We start from the raw sequence: 25,524 nt of genomic DNA, 5'->3' as shown, positions 1-25,524 counted from the left end.
CTGACTTGTTGTTCGTACGACCTGACTTATCATTCGTACGACGACCTGGCTTGTCATTCGTACGACCTTGCTTGTCATTCGTACAACCTGACTTTCATACGACAATTATACGACCCGGCTTGTTATTCGTACGACCTGACTTGTCATTCGTACGACCTGACTTGTTATTCGTACGACGACCTGGATTGTCATTCGTATGATCTTGCTTGTCATTCGTACGACCTGACTTGTCATTCGTAAGATGACCTGACTAATCATTCGTACGACGACCTGGCTTGTCATTAGTACGACCTTGCTTGTCATTCGTATGACCTGACTTTCATACGACAATCATACGACCCGGCTTGTTATTCGTACGATCTGACTTGTCATTCGTACGACCTGACTTGTCATTCGTACGACGAACTGACTAATCATTCGTACGACGACCTGGCTTGTCATTCGTACGATCTTGCTTTTCATTCGTACGACCTGACTTGTCATTCGTATGACCTGACTTTCATACGACAATCATACGACCCGGCTTGTTATTCGTACGACCCGGCTTGTTATTCGTACGACCCGGCTCGTCATCCGTACGACCTGTCTTGTCATCCGTACCATCTGACTTGCATTAATATGACCTGACTTGCATTCAGAAGGACCTGACTTTCATACGACATTCGTACTGCCTGACTTGCATTTGTACGTTCTGACTTGCATTCGTACGGCCTGACTGGCATTCGTACGGCCTGACTTTCATACGACAATTATACGACCCGGCTTGTTATTCGTACGACCTGACTTGTCATTCGTACGACCTGACTTGTTATTCGTACGACGACCTGACTAATCATTCGTACGACGACCTGGATTGTCATTCGTATGATCTTGCTTGTCATTCGTACGACCTGACTTGTCATTCGTAAGATGACCTGACTAATCATTCGTACGACGACCTGGCTTGTCATTAGTACGACCTTGCTTGTCATTCGTATGACCTGACTTTCATACGACAATCAGATGACCCGGCTTGTTACTCGTACGACCTGAGTTGTCATTCGTACGACCTGACTTGTCATTCGTACGACCTGACTTTCATACGACAATTATACGACCCGGCTTGTTATTCGAATGACCTGACTTGTCATTCGTACGACCTGACTTGTCATTCGTAGGACGACCTAAATAATCATTCGTACGACGACCTGGCTTGTCATTCGTACGATCTTGCTTGTCATTCGTATGACCTGACTTTCATACGACCATCATACGACCTTGATTGTCATTCGTACGACCTGACTTGTCATTCGTATGACCTGACTTGTCATTCGTACGACCTGACTTGTCATTTGTAAGACGACCTGTCATTAGTACGGCCTGACTTGCATACCTACGGCCTGAATTGCATTCGTACGGCCTGATTTGAAATTCGTACGGCCTGACTTGCCATCGTATGACTTGACTTGTCATTCTTACGACCTGACTTGTCATTCGTACGACCTGTCTTGTCATTCGTTTGACCTGAATTGTCATACCTACGACCTGACTTGTCATCTGTACGACCTAACTTGTCATTCGTACGACCTGACTTGCCTTGTCGTTCGTACGGCCTGAATTGCATACGTATGTTCTGACTTGCATTCGTAAGGGCTGACTATCATTCATTTGACCTGACTTGTCATTCGTACGACCTGACTTGTCATTCGTACGACGAACTGACTAATCATTCGTACGACGACCTGGCTTGTCATTCGTACGATCTTGCTTGTCATTCGTACAACCTGACTTTCATACGACAATCATACGACCCGGCTTGTTATTCGTACGATCTGACTTGTCATTCGTACGACGAACTGACTAATCATTCGTACGACGACCTGGCTTGTCATTCGTACGATCTTGCTTGTCATTCGTACGACCTGACTTGTCATTCGTATGACCTGACTTTCATACGACAATCATACGACCCGGCTTGTTATTCGTACGACCTGACTTGTCATTCGTACGACGAACTGACTAATCATTCGTACGACGACCTGGCTTGTCATTCGTACGATCTTGCTTGTCATTCGTACGACCTGACTTGTCATTCGTATGACCTGACTTTCATACGACAATCATACGACCCGGCTTGTTATTCGTACGACCCGGCTCGTCATCCGTACGACCTGTCTTGTCATCCGTACGACCTGACTTGCATTAATATGACCTGACTTGCATTCAGAAGGACCTGACTTTCATACGACATTCGTACTGCCTGACTTGCATTTGTACGTTCTGACTTGCATTCGTACGGCCTGACTGGCATTCGTACGGCCTGAATTGCATTCGTACTGACTGATACGCTTTCGTACGGCCTGACTTGGCATTCTTATGACCTGACTTGGCATTCATACGACCTGGCTTGTCATTCGACATTCATACAACCTGACATGTCATTAGTACGGCCTGACTTGCATACCTACGACCTGGCTTGTCATTCGACATTCATACAACCTGACATGTAATTAGTACGGCCTGACTTGCATACCTACGGCCTGATTTGCATTCGTACGGCCTGATTTGAAATTCGTACGGCCTGACTTGCCATCGTGTGACTTGACTTGTCATTCTTACGACCTGACTTGGCATTCGTACGACCTGTCTTGTCATTCGTTTGACCTAAATTGTCATTCGTACAACCTGACTTGTAATTCTTACGACGACCTATCTTGTAATTCGTACGACGACCTGACTTGCATTCGTACGACCTGAGTTGCATTCGTACAACCTGAATTGTCATTCATACGACGACCTGACTTGCATTCGTACGACCTGACTTCCCTTGTCATTAGTACGGCCTGAATTGCATACGTATGGCCTGACTTGCATTTGTAAGGGCTGACTTACCTTCATATGACTTGACTTGGCATTCTTATGACCTGACTTAGATTCATTTGACCTGACTTGTCATTCGTACGACCTGACTTGTTGTTCGTACGACCTGACTTATCATTCGTACGACGACCTGGCTTGTCATTCGTACGACCTTGCTTGTCATTCGTACAACCTGACTTTCATACGACAATTATACGACCCGGCTTGTTATTCGTACGACCTGACTTGTCATTCGTACGACCTGACTTGTTATTCGTACGACGACCTGGATTGTCATTCGTATGATCTTGCTTGTCATTCGTACGACCTGACTTGTCATTCGTAAGATGACCTGACTAATCATTCGTACGACGACCTGGCTTGTCATTAGTACGACCTTGCTTGTCATTCGTATGACCTGACTTTCATACGACAATCAGATGACCCGGCTTGTTACTCGTACGACCTGACTTGTCATTCGTACGACCTGACTTGTCATTCGTACGACCTTGCTTGTCATTCGTACGACCTGACTTTCATACGACAATTATACGACCCGGCTTGTTATTCGTATGACCTGACTTGTCATTCGTACGACCTGACTTGTCATTCGTAGGACGACCTAAATAATCATTCGTACGACGACCTGGCTTGTCATTCGTACGATCTTGCTTGTCATTCGTATGACCTGACTTTCATACGACAATCATACGACCTTGATTGTCATTCGTACGACCTGACTTGTCATTCGTATGACCTGACTTGTCATTCGTACGACCTGACTTGTCATTTGTAAGACGACCTGTCATTAGTACGGCCTGACTTGCATACCTACGGCCTGAATTGCATTCGTACGGCCTGATTTGAAATTCGTACGGCATGACTTGCCATCGTATGACTTGACTTGTCATTCTTACGACCTGACTTGTCATTCGTACGACCTGTCTTGTCATTCGTTTGACCTGAATTGTCATACCTACGACCTGACTTGTCATCTGTACGACCTAACTTGTCATTCGTACAACCTGACTTGAAATTTTTACGACGACCTGACTTGTCATTCGTACGACCTGACTTGCCTTGTCGTTCGTACGGCCTGAATTGCATACGTATGGCCTGACTTGCATTCGTAAGGGCTGACTATCATTCATTTGACCTGACTTGTCATTCGTACGACCTGACTTGTCATTCGTACGACGAACTGACTAATCATTCGTACGACGATCTGGCTTGTCATTCGTACGATCTTGCTTGTCATTCGTACAACCTGACTTTCATACGACAATCATACGACCCGGCTTGTTATTCGTACGATCTGACTTGTCATTCGTACGACCTGACTTGTCATTCGTACGACGAACTGACTAATCATTCGTACGACGACCTGGCTTGTCATTCGTACGATCTTGCTTGTCATTCGTACGACCTGACTTGTCATTCGTATGACCTGACTTTCATACGACAATCATACGACCCGGCTTGTTATTCGTACGACCCGGCTTGTTATTCGTACGACCCGGCTCGTCATCCGTACGACCTGTCTTGTCATCCGTACGACCTGACTTGCATTAATATGACCTGACTTGCATTCAGAAGGACCTGACTTTCATACGACATTCGTACTGCCTGACTTGCATTTGTACGTTCTGACTTGCATTCGTACGGCCTGACTGGCATTCGTACGGCCTGACTTTCATACGACAATTATACGACCCGGCTTGTTATTCGTACGACCTGACTTGTCATTCGTACGACCTGACTTGTTATTCGTACGACGACCTGACTAATCATTCGTACGACGACCTGGATTGTCATTCGTATGATCTTGCTTGTCATTCGTACGACCTGACTTGTCATTCGTAAGATGACCTGACTAATCATTCGTACGACGACCTGGCTTGTCATTAGTACGACCTTGCTTGTCATTCGTATGACCTGACTTTCATACGACAATCAGATGACCCGGCTGGTTACTCGTACGACCTGACTTTTCATTCGTACGACCTGACTTGTCATTCGTAGGACGACCTAAATAATCATTCGTACGACGACCTGGCTTGTCATTCGTACGATCTTGCTTGTCATTCGTATGACCTGACTTTCATACGACAATCATACGACCTTGATTGTCATTCGTACGACCTGACTTGTCATTCGTATGACCTGACTTGTCATTCGTACGACCTGACTTGTCATTTGTAAGACGACCTGTCATTAGTACGGCCTGACTTGCATACCTACGGCCTGAATTGCATTCGTACGGCCTGATTTGAAATTCGTACGGCCTGACTTGCCATCGTATGACTTGACTTGTCATTCTTACGACCTGACTTGTCATTCGTACGACCTGTCTTGTCATTCGTTTGACCTGAATTGTCATACCTACGACCTGACTTGTCATCTGTACGACCTAACTTGTCATTCGTACAACCTGACTTGAAATTTTTACGACGACCTGACTTGTCATTCGTACGACCTGACTTGCCTTGTCGTTCGTACGGCCTGAATTGCATACGTATGGCCTGACTTGCATTCGTAAGGGCTGACTATCATTCATTTGACCTGACTTGTCATTCGTACGACCTGACTTGTCATTCGTACGACGAACTGACTAATCATTCGTACGACGACCTGGCTTGTCATTCGTACGATCTTGCTTGTCATTCGTACAACCTGACTTTCATACGACAATCATACGACCCGGCTTGTTATTCGTACGATCTGACTTGTCATTCGTACGACCTGACTTGTCATTCGTACGACGAACTGACTAATCATTCGTACGACGACCTGGCTTGTCATTCGTACGATCTTGCTTGTCATTCGTACGACCTGACTTGTCATTCGTATGACCTGACTTTCATACGACAATCATACGACCCGGCTTGTTATTCGTACGACCCGGCTCGTCATCCGTACGACCTGTCTTGTCATCCGTACGACCTGACTTGCATTAATATGACCTGACTTGCATTCAGAAGGACCTGACTTTCATACGACATTCGTACTGCCTGACTTGCATTTGTACGTTCTGACTTGCATTCGTACGGCCTGACTGGCATTCGTACGGCATGATTTGCATTCGTACTGACTGATACGCTTTTGTACGGCCTGACTTGGCATTCTTATGACCTGACTTGGCATTCATACGACCTGGCTTGTCATTCGACATTCATACAACCTGACATGTCATTAGTACGGCCTGACTTGCATACCTAGGACCTGGCTTGTCATTTGACATTCATACAACCTGACATGTAATTAGTACGGCCTGACTTGCATACCTACGGCCTGATTTGCATTCGTACGGCCTGACTTGAAATTCGTACGGCCTGACTTGCCATCGTATGAATTGACTTGTCATTCTTACGACCTGAATTGGCATTCGTACGACCTGTCTTGTCATCTGTACGACCTAACTTGTCATTCGTACAACCTGACTTGTAATTCTTACGACGACGTGACATGTAAATCGTACGACGACCTGACTTGCATTCGTACGACCTGAGTTGCATTCGTACAACCTGAATTGTCATTCATACGACGACCTGACTTGCATTCGTACGACCTGACTTGCCTTGTCGTTCGTACGGCCTGAATTGCATACGTATGGCCTGACTTGCATTCGTAAGGGCTGACTTACCTTCATATGACTTGACTTGGCATTCTTATGACCAGACTTTCATTCATTTGACCTGACTTGTCATTCGTTCGACCTGACTTGTCGTTCGTACGACCTGACTTGTCATTCGTACGACCTGACTTATTATTCGTAAGACGACCTGACTAATCATTCGTACGACGACCTGGCTTGTCATTCGTACGACCTTGCTTGTCATTCGTACGACCTGACTTTCATACGACAATTGTACGACCCGGCTTGTTATTCGTACGACCTAACTTGTCATTCGTAAAACCTGACTTGTAATTCTTACGACGACCTGACTTCTAAATCGTACGACGACCTGACTTGCATTCGTACGACCTGAGTTGTATTCGTACAACCTGAATTGTCATTCATACAACGACCTGACTTGCATTCGTACGACCTGACTTGCCTTGTCGTTCGTACGGCCTGAATTGCATACGTATGGCCTGACTTGCATTCGTAAGGGCTGACTTACCTTCATATGACTTGACTTGGTGTTCTTATGACCTGACTATCATTCATTTGACCTGACTTGTCATTCGTACGACCTGACTTGTCATTCGTACGACCTGACTTGTCATTCGTAAGACGACCTGACTAATATGTTCGTACGACGACCTGGCTTGTCATTCGTACGACCTTGCTTGTGATTCGTACGACCTGACTTTCATACGAAAATCATACGACCCGGCTTGTTATTCGTACGACCTGAATTGTTATTCGTACTACCTGACTTGTCATTCGTACGACGACCTGACTAATTATTCGTACGACGACCTGGCTTGTCATTCGTAAGATCTTGCTTGTCATTCGTACGACCTGACTTGTCATTCGTATGACCTGACTTTCATACGACAATCATACGACCCGGCTTGTTATTCGTACGACCTGGCTCGTCATCCGTACGACCTGTCTTGTCATCCGTACGACCTGACTTGCATTAATATGACCTGACTTGCATTCAGAAGGACCTGACTGGCATTCGTACGGCCTGAATTGCATTCGTACTAACTGATATGCTTTTGTACGGCCTGACTTGGCATTCTTATGACCTGACTTGGCATTCATACGACCTGACTTGTCATTCGTACGACGACCTGACTAATCATTTGTACGACGACCTGGCTTGTCATTCGTACGACCTTGCTTGTGATTCGTACGACCTGACTTTCATACGACAATCATACGACCCGGCTTGTTATTCGTACGACCTGAATTGTTATTCGTACTACCTGACTTGTCATTCGTACGACGACCTGACTAATTATTCGTACGACGACCTGGCTTGTCATTCGTAAGATCTTGCTTGTCATTCGTACGACCTGACTTGTCATTCGTATGACCTGACTTTCATACGACAATCATACGACCCGGCTTGTTATTCGTACGACCTGGCTCGTCATCCGTACGACCTGTCTTGTCATCCGTACGACCTGACTTGCATTAATATGACCTGACTTGCATTCAGAAGGACCTGACTGGCATTCGTACGGCCTGAATTGCATTCGTACTAACTGATATGGTTTCGTACGGCCTGACTTGGCATTCTTATGACCTGACTTGGCATTCATACGACCTGACTTGTCATTCGTACGACGACCTGACTAATCATTTGTACGACGACCTGGCTAGTCATACGTACGATCTTGCTTGTCATTCGTATGACCTGACTTTCATATGACAATCATACGACCTTGATTGTCATTCGTACGACCTGACTTGTCATTCGTACGACCTGACTTGTCATTTGTAAGACGACCTGTCATTAGTACGGCCTGACTTGCATACCTACGGCCTGAATTGCATTCGTACGGCCTGACTAGAAATTCGTACGGCCTGACTTGCCATCGTATGACTTGACTTGTCATTCTTACGACCTGACTTGTCATTTGTACGACCTCTCTTGTCATTCGTTTGACCTGAATTGTCATCCGTACGACCTGACTTGTCATCTGTACGACCTAAATTGTCATTCGTACAACCTGACTTGTAATTCTTACGACCTGACTTGTCATTCGTAAGTCGACCTGACTAATCATTCTTACGACGACCTGGCTTGTCATTCGTACGACCTTGCTTGTCATTCGTACGACCTGACTTTCATACGACAATCATACGACCTGGCTTGTTATTCGTACTACCTGACTTGTCATTCGTACGACGACCTGACTAATTATTCGTACGACGACCTGGCTTGTCATTCGTACGATCTTGCTTGTCTTTCGTACGGCCTGACTTGCCATCGTATGAATTGACTTGTCATTCTTACGACCTGAATTGGCATTCGTACGACCTGTCTTGTCATCTGTACGACCTAACTTGTCATTCGTACAACCTGACTTGTAATTCTTACGACGACGTGACATGTAAATCGTACGACGACCTGACTTGCATTCGTACGACCTGAGTTGCATTCGTACAACCTGAATTGTTTTTCATACGACGACCTGACTTGCATTCGTACGACCTGACTTGCCTTGTCGTTCGTACGGCCTGAATTGCATACGTATGGCCTGACTTGCATTCGTAAGGGCTGACTTACCTTCATATGACTTGACTTGGTGTTCTTATGACCTGACTATCATTCATTTGACCTGACTTGTCATTCGTACGACCTGACTTGTCATTCGTAAGACGACCTGACTAATCATTCGTACGACGACCTGGCTTGTCATTCGTACGACCTTGCTTGTGATTCGTACGACCTGACTTTCATACGACAATCATACGACCCGGCTTGTTATTCGTACGACCTGAATTGTTATTCGTACTACCTGACTTGTCATTCGTACGACGACCTGACTAATTATTCGTACGACGACCTGGCTTGTCATTCGTAAGATCTTGCTTGTCATTCGTACGACCTGACTTGTCATTCGTATGACCTGACTTTCATACGACAATCATACGACCCGGCTTGTTATTCGTACGACCTGGCTCGTCATCCGTACGACCTGTCTTGTCATCCGTACGACCTGACTTGCATTAATATGACCTGACTTGCATTCAGAAGGACCTGACTGGCATTCGTACGGCCTGAATTGCATTCGTACTAACTGATATGCTTTCGTACGGCCTGACTTGGCATTCTTATGACCTGACTTGGCATTCATACGACGTGACTTTTCATTCGTACGACGACCTGACTAATCATTTGTACGACGACCTGGCTTGTCATTCGTACGATCTTGCTTTTCATTCGTATGACCTGACTTTCATATGACAATCATACGACCTTGATTGTCATTCGTACGACCTGACTTGTCATTCGTATGACCTGACTTGTCATTCGTACGACCTGACTTGTCATTTGTAAGACGACCTGTCATTAGTACGGCCTGACTTGCATACCTACGGCCTGAATTGCATTCGTACGACCTGACTTGAAATTCGTACGGCCTGACTTGCCATCGTATGACTTGACTTGTCATTCTTACGACCTGACTTGTCATTCGTACGACCTGTCTTGTCATTCGTTTGACCTGAATTGTCATACCTACGACCTGACTTGTCATTCGTACGACCTGACTTGTCCTTTGTACGACCTGACTCTTGTTAGGTTGTAGTGGATTTTATATACACTTGCACATGTAGATTAGAGAGGTTATGTTTTAAATTAATACATAAAGAAAGATATGATCATTAATTTGAGGAATATTCTGAGGAATGTATTATGAAGCATAAGAGAGGATCACTGTTTTATTATTCTGTTTGTTAATGACAAATGTAATGATTCATTGTATGATGCATGGGAATGAATGGATGTTTTATTGTTTAGACAGTAGTTAAAGGGATGCCGATTGAAACCTGAGATGTTGCTTTTATTCTGTAGGCAGGATAATAGGGTTTTATTCTGAAGAGGAACTTCCTGTCCTTGACCGGAAGTGTGATCTTTGACCCCGCTAGTGTATCGATTTGAGGCATTCTTTGAAGTGGCCAATGGAACTAACCCTCAGGTGTGAACCTTATGTCTTATTCGCTGGTCAGCGTAGCATGCTGTGTCTCTGAAAGGTATTTGCATGAATACCTCCACTAACCAATGGGAGCTTAGCTCAGCGAATGGACTGCGAATAAAACTAATTGTAAGACGTGAATTTGGTCTCTTACGTGGTGACGCCAGACAGAAACTGTTGGCTAAGTCAGGAGACTGTGGAAGCGAAGCCATGTGAGCGCGTCCGGGCCTGGACCATGTATGTATACTGATGACTCTTGTTTGTTATGATTAAATAATGATTATTATATATCTCTGGCTTCGGAGCTTCTTCTTCCAAGCACAAGGTAGCTCGAGACTCTCTGAACTCTTACACTTGTCATTCTTACGACCTGACTTGTCATTCGTAAGTCGACCTGACTAATCATTCTTACGGCGACCTGGCTTGTCATTCGTACGACCTTGCTTGTCATTCGTACGACGTGACTTTCATACAACAATCATACGACCCGGCTTGTTATTCGTACTACCTGACTTGTCATTCGTACGACGACCTGACTAATTATTCGTACGACGACCTGGCTTGTCATTCGTACGATCTTGCTTGTCTTTCGTACGACCTGACTTTCATACGACAATCATACGACCCGGCTTGTTATTCGACATTCATACAACCTGATATTTAATTAGTACGGCCTGACTTGCATTCCTACGGTCTGATTTGCATTCGTACGGCCTGATTTGAAATTCGTACGGCCTGACTTGCCATCGTATGAATTGACTTGTCATTCTTACGACCTGAATTGTCATTCGTACGACCTGTCTTGTCATCTGTACGACCTAACTTGTCATTCGTACAACCTGACTTGTAATTCTTACGACGACGTGACATGTAAATCGTACGACGACCTGACTTGCATTCGTACGACCTGAGTTGCATTCGTACAACCTGAATTGTCATTCATACGACGACCTGACTTGCATTCGTACGACCTGACTTGCCTTGTCGTTCGTACGGCCTGAATTGCATACGTATGGCCTGACTTGCATTCGTAAGGGCTGACTTACCTTCATATGACTTGACTTGGCATTCTTATGACCAGACTTTCATTCATTTGACCTGACTTGTCATTCGTTCGACCTGACTTGTCGTTCGTACGACCTGACTTGTCATTCGTACGACCTGACTTATTATTCGTAAGACGACCTGACTAATCATTCGTACGACGACCTGGCTTGTCATTCGTACGACCTTGCTTGTCATTCGTACGACCTTGCTTGTCATTCGTACGACCTGACTTTCATACGACAATCGTACGACCCGGCTTGTTATTCGTACGACCTAACTTGTCATTCGTACAACCCGACTTGTAATTCTTACGACGACCTGACTTCTAAATCGTACGACGACCTGACTTGCATTCGTACGACCTGAGTTGTATTCGTACAACCTGAATTGTCATTCATACAACGACCTGACTTGCATTCGTACGACCTGACTTGCCTTGTCGTTCGTACGGCCTGAATTGCATACGTATGGCCTGACTTGCAATCGTAAGGGCTGACTTACCTTCATATGACTTGACTTGTCATTCGTACGACCTGACTTGTCATTTGTAAGACGACCTGTCATTAGTACGGCCTGACTTGCATACCTACGGCCTGATTTGAAATTCGTACGGCCTGACTTGTCATTCGTTTGACCTGATTTGTCATCCGTACGACCTGACTTGTCATCTGTACGACCTAACTTGTCATTCGTACAACCTGACCTGTAATTCTTACGACGACGTGACTTGTAAATCGTACGACGACCTGACTTGCAATCGTACGACCTGACTTGCATTTGTACAACCTGAATTGTCATTCATACGACGACCTGACTTGCATTCGTACGACGACCTGACAAATTATTCGTACGACAACCTGGCTTGTCATTCGTACGATCTTGCTTATCGTTCGTACGACCTAACTTGTCATTCGTATGACCTGACTTTCATACGACAATCATACGACCCGGCTTGTTATTCGTACGACCTGGCTCGTCATCCGTACGACCTGTCTTGTCATCCGTACGACCTGACTTGCATTAATATGACCTGACTTGTATTCAGAAGGACATGACTTTCATACGACATTCGTACTGCCTGACTTGCATTTGTACGTTCTGACTTGCATTCGTACGGCCTGACTGGCATTCGTACGGCCTGAATTGCATTCTTACTGACTAATATGCTTTCGTACGGCCTGACTTGGCATTCTTACGACCTGACTTGGCATTCGTACGACCTGTCTTGTCATTCGTTTGACGTGAATTGTCATCCGTACGACCTGACTTGTCATCTGTACGACCTAACTTGTCATTCGTACAACCTGACTTGTAATTCTCACGACGACCTGACTTGCATTCGTACGACGTGAGTTGCATTCGTACAACCTGAATTCTCATTCATACGACGACCTGACTTGCATTCGTACAACCTGACATGCCTTGTCGTTCGTACGGCCTGAATTGCATACGTATGGCCTGACTTGCATTCGTAAGGGCTGACTTACCTTTATATGACTTGACTTGGCATTCTTATGACCTGACTATCATTCATTTGACCTGACTTGTCATTCGTACGACCTGACTTGTCGTTCGTACGACCTGACTTGTCATTCTTACGACCTGACTTGTCATTCGTAAGTCGACCTGACTAATTATTCGTACGACGACCTGGCTTGTCATTCGTACGACCTTGCTTGTCATTCGTACGACTTGACTTTCATACGACAATCATACGACCCGGCTTGTTATTCGTACTACCTGACTTGTCATTCGTACGACCTGACTTGTCATTCGTACGACGACCTGACTAATTATTCGTACGACGACCTGGCTTGTCATTCGTACGATCTTGCTTGTCATTCGTACGACCTGACTTGTCATTTGTATGACCTGACTTTCATACGACAATCATACGACCCGGCTTGTTATTCGTACGACCTGACTTGCATTAATATGACCTGACTTGCATTCAGAAGGACCTGACTTTCATACGACATTCGTACTCCCTGACTTGCATTTGTACATTCTGATTTGCATTCGTACTCCCTGACTAGCATTTGTTCCGTTCTGACTTGGCATTCTTATGACCTGACTTGGCATTCATACGACCTGGCTTGTCATTCGACATTCATAAAAACTGACATGTCATTAGTACGGCCTGACTTGCATACCTACGACCTGGCTTGTCATTCGACATTCATACAACCTGACATGTAATTAGTATGGCCTGACTTGCATACCTACGGCCTGATTTGCATTCGTACGGCCTGATTTGAAATTCGTACGGCCTGACTTGCCATCGTGTGACTTGACTTGTCATTCTTACGACCTGACTATCATTCATTTGACCTGACTTGTCATTCGTACGACCTGACTTGTTGTTCGTACGACCTGACTTGTCATTCGTAAGACGACCTGACTAATTATTCGTACGACGACCTGGCTTGTCATTCGTAAGATCTTGCTTGTCATTCGTACGACCTGACTTGTCATTTGTATGACCTGACTTTCATTCGACAATCATACGACCCGGCTTGTTATTCGTACGACCTGGCTCGTCATCGGTACGACCTGTCTTGTCATCTGTAAGACTTGACTTGCATTAATATGACCTGACTTGTATTCAGAAGGACCTGACTTTCATACAACATTCGTACTGCCTGACTTGCATTTGTACGTTCTGACTTGCATTCGTACGGCCTGAATTGCATTCGTACTGACTGATATGCTTTCGTACGGCCTGACTTGGCATTCTTATGACCTGACTTGGCATTCATACGACCTGGCTTGTCATTCGACATTCATACAACCTTTCATGTCATTAGTACGGCCTGACTTGCATACCTACGACCTGGCTTGTCATTCGACATTCATACAACCTGACATGTATTTAGTACGGCCTGATTTGCATTCGTAAGGCCTGATTTGAAATTCGTACGGCCTGACTTGCCATCGTATGACTTGACTTGTCATTCTTACGACCTGACTTGGCATTCGTACGACCTGTCTTGTCATTCGTTTGACCTGAATTGTCATCCGTACGACCTGACTTGTCATCTGTACGACCTAAATTGTCATTCGTACAACCTGACTTGTAATTCCTACGACGACCTATCTTGTAACTCGTACGACGACCTGACTTGCATTCGTACGACCTGAGTTGCATTCGTACAACCTGAATTGTCATTCATACGACGACCTGACTTGCATTCGTACGACCTGACTTGCCTTGTCATTCGTACGGCCTGAATTGCATACGTATGGCCTGACTTGCATTTGTAAGGGCTGACTTACCTTCATATGACTTGACTTGGCATTCTTATGACCTGACTATAATTCATTTGACCTGACTTGTCATTCGTACGACCTGACTTGTTGTTCGTACGACCTGACTTATCATTCGTACGACGACCCGGCTTGTTATTCGTACGACCTGAATTGTTATTCGTACTACCTGACTTGTCATTCGTACGACGACCTGACTAATTATTCGTACGACGACCTGGCTTGTCATTCGTAAGATCTTGCTTGTCATTCGTACGACCTGACTTGTCATTCGTATGACCTGACTTTCATACGACAATCATACGACCCGGCTTGTTATTCGTACGACCTGGCTCGTCATCCGTACGACCTGTCTTGTCATCCGTACGACCTGACTTGCATTAATATGACCTGACTTGCATTCAGAAGGACCTGACTGGCATTCGTACGGCCTGAATTGCATTCGTACTAACTGATATGCTTTCGTACGGCCTGACTTGGCATTCTTATGACCTGACTTGGCATTCATACGACGTGACTTGTCATTCGTACGACGACCTGACTAATCATTTGTACGACGACCTGGCTTGTCATTCGTACGATCTTGCTTGTCATTCGTATGACCTGACTTTCATATGACAATCATACGACCTTGATTGTCATTCGTACGACCTGACTTGTCATTCGTATGACCTGACTTGTCATTCGTACGACCTGACTTGTCATTTGTAAGACGACCTGTCATTAGTACGGCCTGACTTGCATACCTACGGCCTGAATTGCATTTGTACGGCCTGATTTGAAATTCGTACGGCCTGACTTGCCATCGTATGACTTGACTTGTCATTCTTACGACCTGACTTGTCATTCGTACGACCTGACTTGTCCTTCGTACGACCTGACTTGTCATTCTTACGACCTGACTTGTCATTCTTAAGTCGACCTGACTAATTATTCTTACGACGACCTGGCTTGTCATTCGTACGACCTTGCTTGTCATTCGTACGACCTGACTTTCATACGACAATCATACGACCCGGCTTGATATTCGTACTAACTGACTTGTCATTCGTACGACGACCTGACTAATTATTCGTACGACGACCTGGCTTGTCATTCGTACGATCTTGCTTGTCTTTCGTACGACCTGACTTTCATACGTATGGCCTGACTTGCATTCGTAAGGGCTGACTTACCTTCATATGACTTGACTTGGCATTCTTATGACCAGACTTTCATTCATTTGACCTGACTTGTCATTCGTTCGACCTGACTTGTCGTTCGTACGACCTGACTTGTCATTCGTACGACCTGACTTATTATTCGTAAGACGACCTGACTAATCATTCGTACGACGACCTGGCTTGTCATTCGTACGACCTTGCTTGTCATTCGTACGACCTGACTTTCATACGACAATCGTACGACCCGGCTTGTTATTCGTACGACCTAACTTGTCATTCGTACAACCTGACTTGTAATTCTTACGACGACCTGACTTCTAAATCGTACGACGACCTGACTTGCATTCGTACGACCTGAGTTGTATTCGTACAACCTGAATTGTCATTCATACAACGACCTGACTTGCATTCGTACGACCTGACTTGCCTTGTCGTTCGTACGGCCTGAATTGCATACGTATGGCCTGACTTGCATTCGTAAGGGCTGACTTACCTTCATATGACTTGACTTGTCATTCGTACGACCTGACTTGTCATTTGTAAGACGACCTGTCATTAGTACGGCCTGACTTACATACCTACGGCCTGATTTGAAATTCTTACGGCCTGACTTGCCATCGTATGACTTGACTTGTCATTCTTACGACCTTACTTGTCATTCGTACGACCTGTCTTGTCATTCGTTTGACCTGATTTGTCATCTGTACGACCTGACTTGTCATCTGTACGACCTAACTTGTCATTCGTACAACCTGACCTGTAATTCTTACAATTACGTGACTTGTAAATCGTACGACGACCTGACTTGCAATCGTACGACCTGAGTTGCATTTGTACAACCTGAATTGTCATTCATACGATGACCTGACTTGCATTCGTACGACGACCTGACTAATTATTCGTACGACAACCTGGCTTGTCATTCGTGCGATCTTGCTTGTCGTTCGTACGACCTAACTTGTCATTCGTATGACCTGACTTTCATACGACAATCATACGACCCGGCTTGTCATCCGTACGACCTGACTTCCATTAATATGACCTGACTTGCATTCAGAAGGACATGACTTTCATACGACATTCGTACTGCCTGACTTGCATTTGTACGTTCTGACTTGCATTCGTACGGCCTGACTGGCATTCTTACGGCCTGAATTGCATTCGTACTGACTGATATGCTTTCGTACGGCCTGACTTGGCATTCTTACGACCTGACTTGGCATTCGTACGACCTGTCTTGTCATTCGTTTGACCTGAATTGTCATCCGTACGACATGACTTGTCATATGTACGACCTAACTTGTCATTCGTACAACCTGACTTGTAATTCTTACGACGACCTGACTTGCATTCGTACGACCTGAGTTTTATTCGTACAACCTGAATTCTCATTCATATGACGACCTGACTTGCATTCGTACAACCTGACATGCCTTGTCGTTCGTACGGCCTGAATTGCATACGTATGGCCTGACTTGCATTCGTAAGGGCTGACTTACCTTTATATGACTTGACTTGGCATTCTTATGACCTGACTATCATTCATTTGACCTGACTTGTCATTCGTACGACCTGACTTGTCGTTCGTACGACCTGACTTGTCATTCTTACGACCTGACTTGTCATTCGTAAGTCGACCTGACTAATCATTCGTACGACGACCTGGCTTGTCATTCGTACGACCTTGCTTGTCATTCGTACGACTTGACTTTCATACGACAATCATACGACCCGGCTTGTTATTCGTACTACCTGACTTGTCATTCGTACGACCTGACTTGTCATTCGTACGACCTGACTTGTCATTCGTACGACGACCTGACTAATTATTCGTACGACGACCTGGCTTGTCATTCGTACGATCTTGCTTGTCATTCGTACGACCTGACTTGTCATTTGTATGACCTGACTTTCATACGACAATCATACGACCCGGCTTGTTATTCGTACGACCTGACTTGCATTAATATGACCTGACTTGCATTCAGAAGGACCTGACTTTCATACGACATTCGTACTCCCTGACTTGCATTTGTACATTCTGATTTGCATTCGTACTCCCTGACTAGCATTTGTTCCGTTCTGACTTGGCATTCTTATGACCTGACTTGGCATTCATACGACCTGGCTTGTCATTCGACATTCATAAAACCTGACATGTCATTAGTACGGCCTGACTTGCATACCTACCGCCTGAATTGCATTCGTACGGCCTGATTTGAAATTCGTACGGCCTGACTTGCCATCGTATGACTTGACTTGTCATTCTTACGACCTGACTTGGCATTCGTACGACCTGTCTTGTCATTCGTTTGACCTGATTTGTCATCCGTACGACCTGACATGTCATCTGTACGACCTAACTTGTCATTCGTACAACCTGACTTGCCTTGTCGTTCGTACGGCCTGAATTGCTTACGTATGGCCTGACATGTCATTAGTACGGCCTGACTTGCATACCTACGACCTGGCTTGTCATTCGACATTCATACAACCTGACATGTAATTAGTACGGCCTGACTTGCATACCTACGGCCTGATTTGCATTCGTACAGCCTGATTTGAAATTCGTACGGCCTGACTTGCCATCGTGTGACTTGACTTGTCATTCTTACGACCTGACTATCATTCATTTGACCTGACTTGTCATTCGTACGACCTGACTTGTTGTTCGTACGACCTGACTTGTCATTCGTAAGACGACCTGACTAATTATTCGTACGACGACCTGGCTTGTCATTCGTACGATCTTGCTTGTCATTCGTACAACCTGACTTGTCATTCGTATGACCTGACTTTCATACGACAATCATACGATCCGGCTTGTTCGTACGACCTGGCGCGTCATCCGTACGACCTGACTTGTCATTCGTACGACCTAACTTGTCATCCGTAAGACGACCTGACTTATCATTCGTACGACGAGCTGGCTTGTCATTCGTACGACCTTGCTTGTCATTTGTAGAAACCTGACTTTCATACGACAATTATACGACCCAGCTTGTTATTCGTACGACGACCTGACTAATCATTCGTACGACGACCTGGCTTGTCATTCGTACGATCTTGCTTGTCATTCGTACGACTTGACTTGTCATTCGTAAGACGACCTGACTAATCATTCGTACGACGACCTGGCTTGTCATTCGTACGACCTTGCTTGTCATTCGTACGACCTGACTTTCATACGACAATTATACGACCCGGCTTGTTATTCGTATGACCTGACTTGTCATTCGTACGACCTGACTTGTCATTCGTAGGACGACCTGACTAATCATTCGTACGACGACCTGGCTTGTCATTCGTACGATCTTGCTTGTCATTCGTATGACCTGACTTTCATACGACAATCATACAACCTTGATTGTCATTCGTACAACCTGACTTGTCATTCGTATGACCTGACTTGTCATTCGTATGACCTGACTTGTCATTTGTAAGACGACCTGTCATTAGTACGGCCTGACTTGAAATTTGTACGGCCTGACTTGCCTTCGTCTGACTTTACTTGTCATTCTTACGACCTGACTTGTCATTCGTACGACCTGTCTTGTCATTCGTATGACCTGACTTTCATACGACAATCATACTACCCGGCTTGTTATTCGTACGACCTGGCTCGTCATCCGTACGACCTGTCTTGTCATCCGTACGACCTGACTTGCATTAATATGACCTGACTTGCATTCAGAAGGACCTGACTTTCATACGACATTCGTACTGCCTGACTTGCATTTGTACGTTCTGACTTGCATTCGTACGGCCTGACTGGCATTCGTACGGCCTGAATTGCATTCGTACTGACTGATATGCTTTCGTACGGCCTGACTTGGCATTCTTATGACCTGACTTGGCATTCATACAACCTGGCTTGTCATTCGACATTCATACAACCTGACATGTCATTAGTAAGGCCTGACTTGCATACCTACGACCTGGCTTGTCATTCGACATTCATACAACCTGACATGTAATTAGTACGGCCTGACTTGCATACCTACGGCCTGATTTGCATTCGTACGGCCTGATTTGAAATTCGTACGGCCTGACTTGCCATCGTGTGATTTGACTTGTCATTCTTACGACCTGACTATCATTCATTTGACCTGACTTGTCATTCGTACGACCTGACTTGTTGTTCGTACGACCTGACTTGTCATTCGTAAGACGACCTGACTAATTATTCGTACGACGACCTGGCTTGTCATTCGTAAGATCTTGCTTGTCATTCGTACGACCTGACTTGTCATTCGTATGACCTGACTTTCATTCGACAATCATACGACCCGGCTTGTTATTCGTACGACCTGGCTCGTCATCGTTACGACCTGTCTTGTCATCTGTAAGACCTGACTTGCATTAATATGACCTGACTTGTATTCAGAAGGACCTGACTTTCATACAACATTCGTACTGCCTGACTTGCATTTGTACGTTCTGACTTACATTCGTACGGCCTGAATTGCCTTCGTACTGACTGATATGCTTTCGTACGGCCTGACTTGGCATTCTTATGACCTGACTTGGCATTCATACGACCTGGCTTGTCATTCGACATTCATACAACCTGACATGTCATTAGTACGGCCTGACATGCATACCTACGACCTGGCTTGTCATTCGACATTCATATAACCTGACATGTATTTAGTACGGCCTGATTTGCATTCGTACGGCCTGATTTGAAATTCGTAAGGCCTGACTTGCCATCGTATGACTTGACTTGTCATTCTTACGACCTGACTTGGCATTCGTACGACCTGTCTTGTCATTCGTTTGACCTGAATTGTCATCCGTACGACCTGACTTGTCATCTGTACGACCTAAATTGTCATTCGTACAACCTGACTTGTAATTCCTACGACGACCTATCTTGTAATTCGTACGACGACCTGACTTGCATTCGTACGACCTGAGTTGCATTCGTACAACCTGAATTGTCATGCATACGACGACCTGACTTGCATTCGTACGACCTGACTTGCCTTGTCATTCGTACGGTCTGAATTGCATACGTATGGCCTGACTTGCATTTGTAAGGGCCGACTTACCTTCATATGACTTGACTTGGCATTCTTATGACCTGACTATGATTCATTTGACCTGACTTGTCATTCGTACGACCTGACTTGTTGTTCGTACGACCTGACTTATCATTCGTACGACGACCTGGCTTGTCATTCGTACGACCTTGCTTGTCATTCGTACAACCTGACTTTCATACGACAATTATACGACCCGGCTTGTTATTCGTACGACCTGACTTGTCATTCGTACGACCTGACTTGTTATTCGTACGACTACCTGACTAATCATTCGTACGACGACCTGGGTTGTCATTCGTACGATCTTGCTTGTCATTCGTACGACCTGACTTGTCATTCGTAAGACGACCTGACTAATCATTCGTACGACGACCTGGCTTGTCATTCGTACGACCTTGCTTGTCATTCGTATGACCTGACTTTCATACGACAATCATACGACCCGGCTTGTTACTCGTACGACCTGACTTGTCATTCGTACGACCTGACTTGTCATTCGTACGACGACCTGACTAATTATTCGTACGACGACCTGGCTTGTCATTCGTACGATCTTGCTTGTCATTCGTACAACCTGACTTGTCATTCGTATGACCTGACTTTCATACGACAATCATACGATCCGGCTTGTTATTCGTACGACCTGGCGCGTCATCCGTACGACCTGACTTGTCATTCGTACGACCTAACTTGTCATCCGTAAGACGACCTGACTTATCATTCCTACGACGAGCTGGCTTGTCATTCGTACGACCTTGCTTGTCATTTGTATGACCTGACTTTCATACGACAATCATACTACCCGGCTTGTTATTCGTACGACCTGGCTTGCATTAATATGACCTGACTTGCATTAATATGACCTGACTTGCATTCAGAAGGACCTGACTTTCATACGACATTCGTACTGCCTGACTTGCATTTGTACGTTCTGACTTGCATTCGTACGGCCTGACTGGCATTCGTACGGCCTGAATTGCATTCGTACTGACTGATATGCTTTCGTACGGCCTGACTTGGCATTCTTATGACCTGACTTGGCATTCATACAACCTGGCTTGTCATTCGACATTCATACAACTTGACATGTCATTAGTACGGCCTGACTTGCATACCTACGACCTGGCTTGTCATTCGACATTCATACAACCTGACATGTAATTAGTACGGCCTGACTTGCATACCTACGGCCTGATTTGCATTCGTACGGCCTGATTTGAAATTCGTACGGCCTGACTTGCCATCGTGTGACTTGACTTGTCATTCTTACGACCTGACTTGGCATTCGTACGACCTGTCTTGTCATTCGTTTGACCTGATTTGTCATCCGTACGACCTGACATGTCATCTGTACGACCTAACTTGTCATTCGTACAACCTGACCTGTAATTCTTTCGACGACGTGACTTGTAAATCGTACGACGACCTGACTTGCATTCGTACGACCTGACTTACCTTGTCGTTCGTACGACCTGACTTGCATTAATTTGACCTGTGTTGTCATTCGTACGTCCTGACTTGCATTCGTACGACCTGACTTGCATTAATATGACCTGACTTTCATACGACAATCATACGACCTGGTCGGTCATTGATATAGCCTAACTTTCATACGACATTTATACCACCTGACTTGCATTCCTACAACCTGACTTGCATTCATATGACCTGACTTGTCATTCGTACGACGACCTGCCTTGTCATTCGTACGACCTTGCTTTTCATTCGTACGACCTGACTTGTCATCCGTACGACCTGAATTGCATTAATGACCTTTCTTGCATTCAGAAGGACCTGACTTTCATACGGCATTCGTACGGCCTGACTTGCATTCGTACAGCCTGATTTGAAATTCGTATTACCTGACTTGGCATTCATACGACCTGGCTTGTCATACGACATTCATAAATCCTGACTTGTCATTTGTACTACGACCTGCCTTGTCATTCATACGACCAAACTTTCATATGACATTTATACCACCTGACTTGCATTCCTACAACCTGACTTGAATTCGTATGACTTGACTTGTCATTCGTACAACGAACTGGCTTGTCATTCGTACAATGACCTGGCTTGTCATTCGTACGACCTTGCTTGTCATTCGTACGACCTGACTTTCATACGACAATCATACGACCCGGCTTGTTATTCGTACGACCCGGCTTGTCATTCGTACGACCTTGCTTGTCATTCGTACGACCTGACTTGTCATTCGTATATGAACTGACTTTCATACGACAATCATATGACCCGTAATTTATTCTTACGACCTGGCTTGTCATTCGTACGACCTGTCTTGTCATCCGTAGGACCTGACTTGCATTAATATGACCTTTCTTGCATTCAGAAGGACCTGACTTTCATACTACATTCGTACGGGCCTGACTAGCATTCGTACTGCCTGACTGGCATTCGTACGGCCTGACTGGCATTCGTATGGCCTGAATTGCATTCGTACTGACTGACTTGCCATTGTTCGACTTGACTTGCAATTCTTACGACCTGACTTGGCATTTGTACGACCTGGCTTGTCATTCCTTTGACCTGAATTGTCATCCGTACGACCTGACTTGTCATCTGTACGACCTAACTTGTCATTCGTACAACCTGACTTGTAATTCGTACGATAACCTAACTTTCATACGACATTTATACCACCTGACTTGCATTCCTACAACCTGACTTGCATTCGTATGACCTGACTTTCATACCACAATCATATGACCTGGCTATTTATTCTTACGACCTGGCTTGTCATCCGTACGACCTGTCTTGTCATCCGTACGACCTAACTTGCATTAATATGACCTTTCTTGCATTCAGAAGGACCTGACTTTCATACGACATTCGTACGGCCTGACTTGAATTAATATGACCTTTCTTGCATTCAGAAGGACCTGACTTTCATACGACATTCGTACGGCCTGACTCAGATTCTTACAGCCTGATTTGAAATTCGTATTACCTGACTTGGCATTCATACGACCTGGCTTGTCATACGACATTCATAAAACCTGACATGTCATTCGTACGGCCTGACTTGCATACCTATGGCCTGAATTGCATTCCTACAGCCTGATTTGAAATTTGTACTGCCTAACTTGCAATCGTACGACTTGACTTGTCATTCTTACGACCTGACTTGGCATTCGTACGACCTGGCTTGTCATTCCTTTGACTTGAATTGTCATCCGTACGACCTGACATGTCATCTGTACGACCTAACTTGTCATTCGTACAACCTGACTTGTAATTCGTACGACGACCTTACTTGCATTCGTATGACCTGACTTGTCATTCGTATGACGACCTGACTTGTCATTCGTACGGCGACCTGGCTTGTCATTCGTACGACCTTGCTTGTCAATCGTACGAATGTACGACCTGGCTTGTCATTCCTTTGACCTGAATTGTCATCAGTACGACCTGACTTGCATTAATATGACCTTTCTTGCATTCAGAAGGACCTGACTTGCATTCGTACAGCCTGATTTGAAATTCGTATTACCTGACTTGGCATTCATACAACCTGACTTGTAATTCTTACGACGATCTGACTTGCATTTGTCCGACCTGACTTGTCATTCGCACGACGACCTGAATTGTCATTCGTACGGCCTGACTTGTCATTCGTACGATCTGTCTTGTCATCCGTACGACCTGACTTGCATTAATATGACCTTTCTTGCATTCAGAAGGACCTGACTTGCATTCGTACAGCCTGATTTGAAATTCGTATTACCTGACTTGGCATTCATACGACCTGGCTTGTCATACGACATTCATACAACCTGACATGTCATTCGTACGGCCTGACTTGCATACCTACGGCCTGAATTGCATTCGTACAGCCTGATTTGAAATTCGTACTGCCTGACTTGCCATCGTACGACCTGACTTGTCATTCGCACGACCGACCTGACTTGTCATTCATACGACCTAACTTTCATACGACATTTATACAACCTGACTTGCATTCCTACAACCTGACTTGCATTGTTATGACCTGACTTGTCATTCGTACGACAACTTGCCTTGTCTTTTGTACGACCTGACTTGTCATTCGTACGAAGACATGCCTTGTCGTTCGGACGACCTGACTTGTCATTCGTACGACCTGACTTGTCATTCGTACGACGAACTGACTTGTCATTCGTACGACGACCTGGCTTGTCATTCGTACGACGACCTGGCTTGTCATTCGTACGACCTTGCGTGTCATTCGTACGACCTGACTTGTCCTTCGTATGACCTGACTTTCATACGACAATCATATGACCCGGCTTGGTATTCGTACGACCTGACTGGTCATCCGTACGACCTGACTTGCATTCGTATGACCTGACTTGCATTAATATGACCTGACTTTCATACGACAATCATACGACCTGGCCGGTCATTCATATAACCTAACTTTCATACGACATTTATACCACCTGACTTGCATTCCTACAACCTGACTTGCATTCTTATGACCTGACTTTCATACCACGATCATATGACCTGGCTATTTATTCTTACGACCTGGCTTGTCATCCGTACGACCTGTCTTGTCA

Source organism: Cyclopterus lumpus, chromosome 8, assembly GCF_009769545.1.
Source record: "Cyclopterus lumpus isolate fCycLum1 chromosome 8, fCycLum1.pri, whole genome shotgun sequence".
Taxonomy (NCBI): Eukaryota; Metazoa; Chordata; class Actinopteri; order Perciformes; family Cyclopteridae; genus Cyclopterus; species Cyclopterus lumpus.
The sequence above is the reverse complement of the archived record's forward strand: the minus strand, read 5'-3'. Positions refer to the sequence as shown.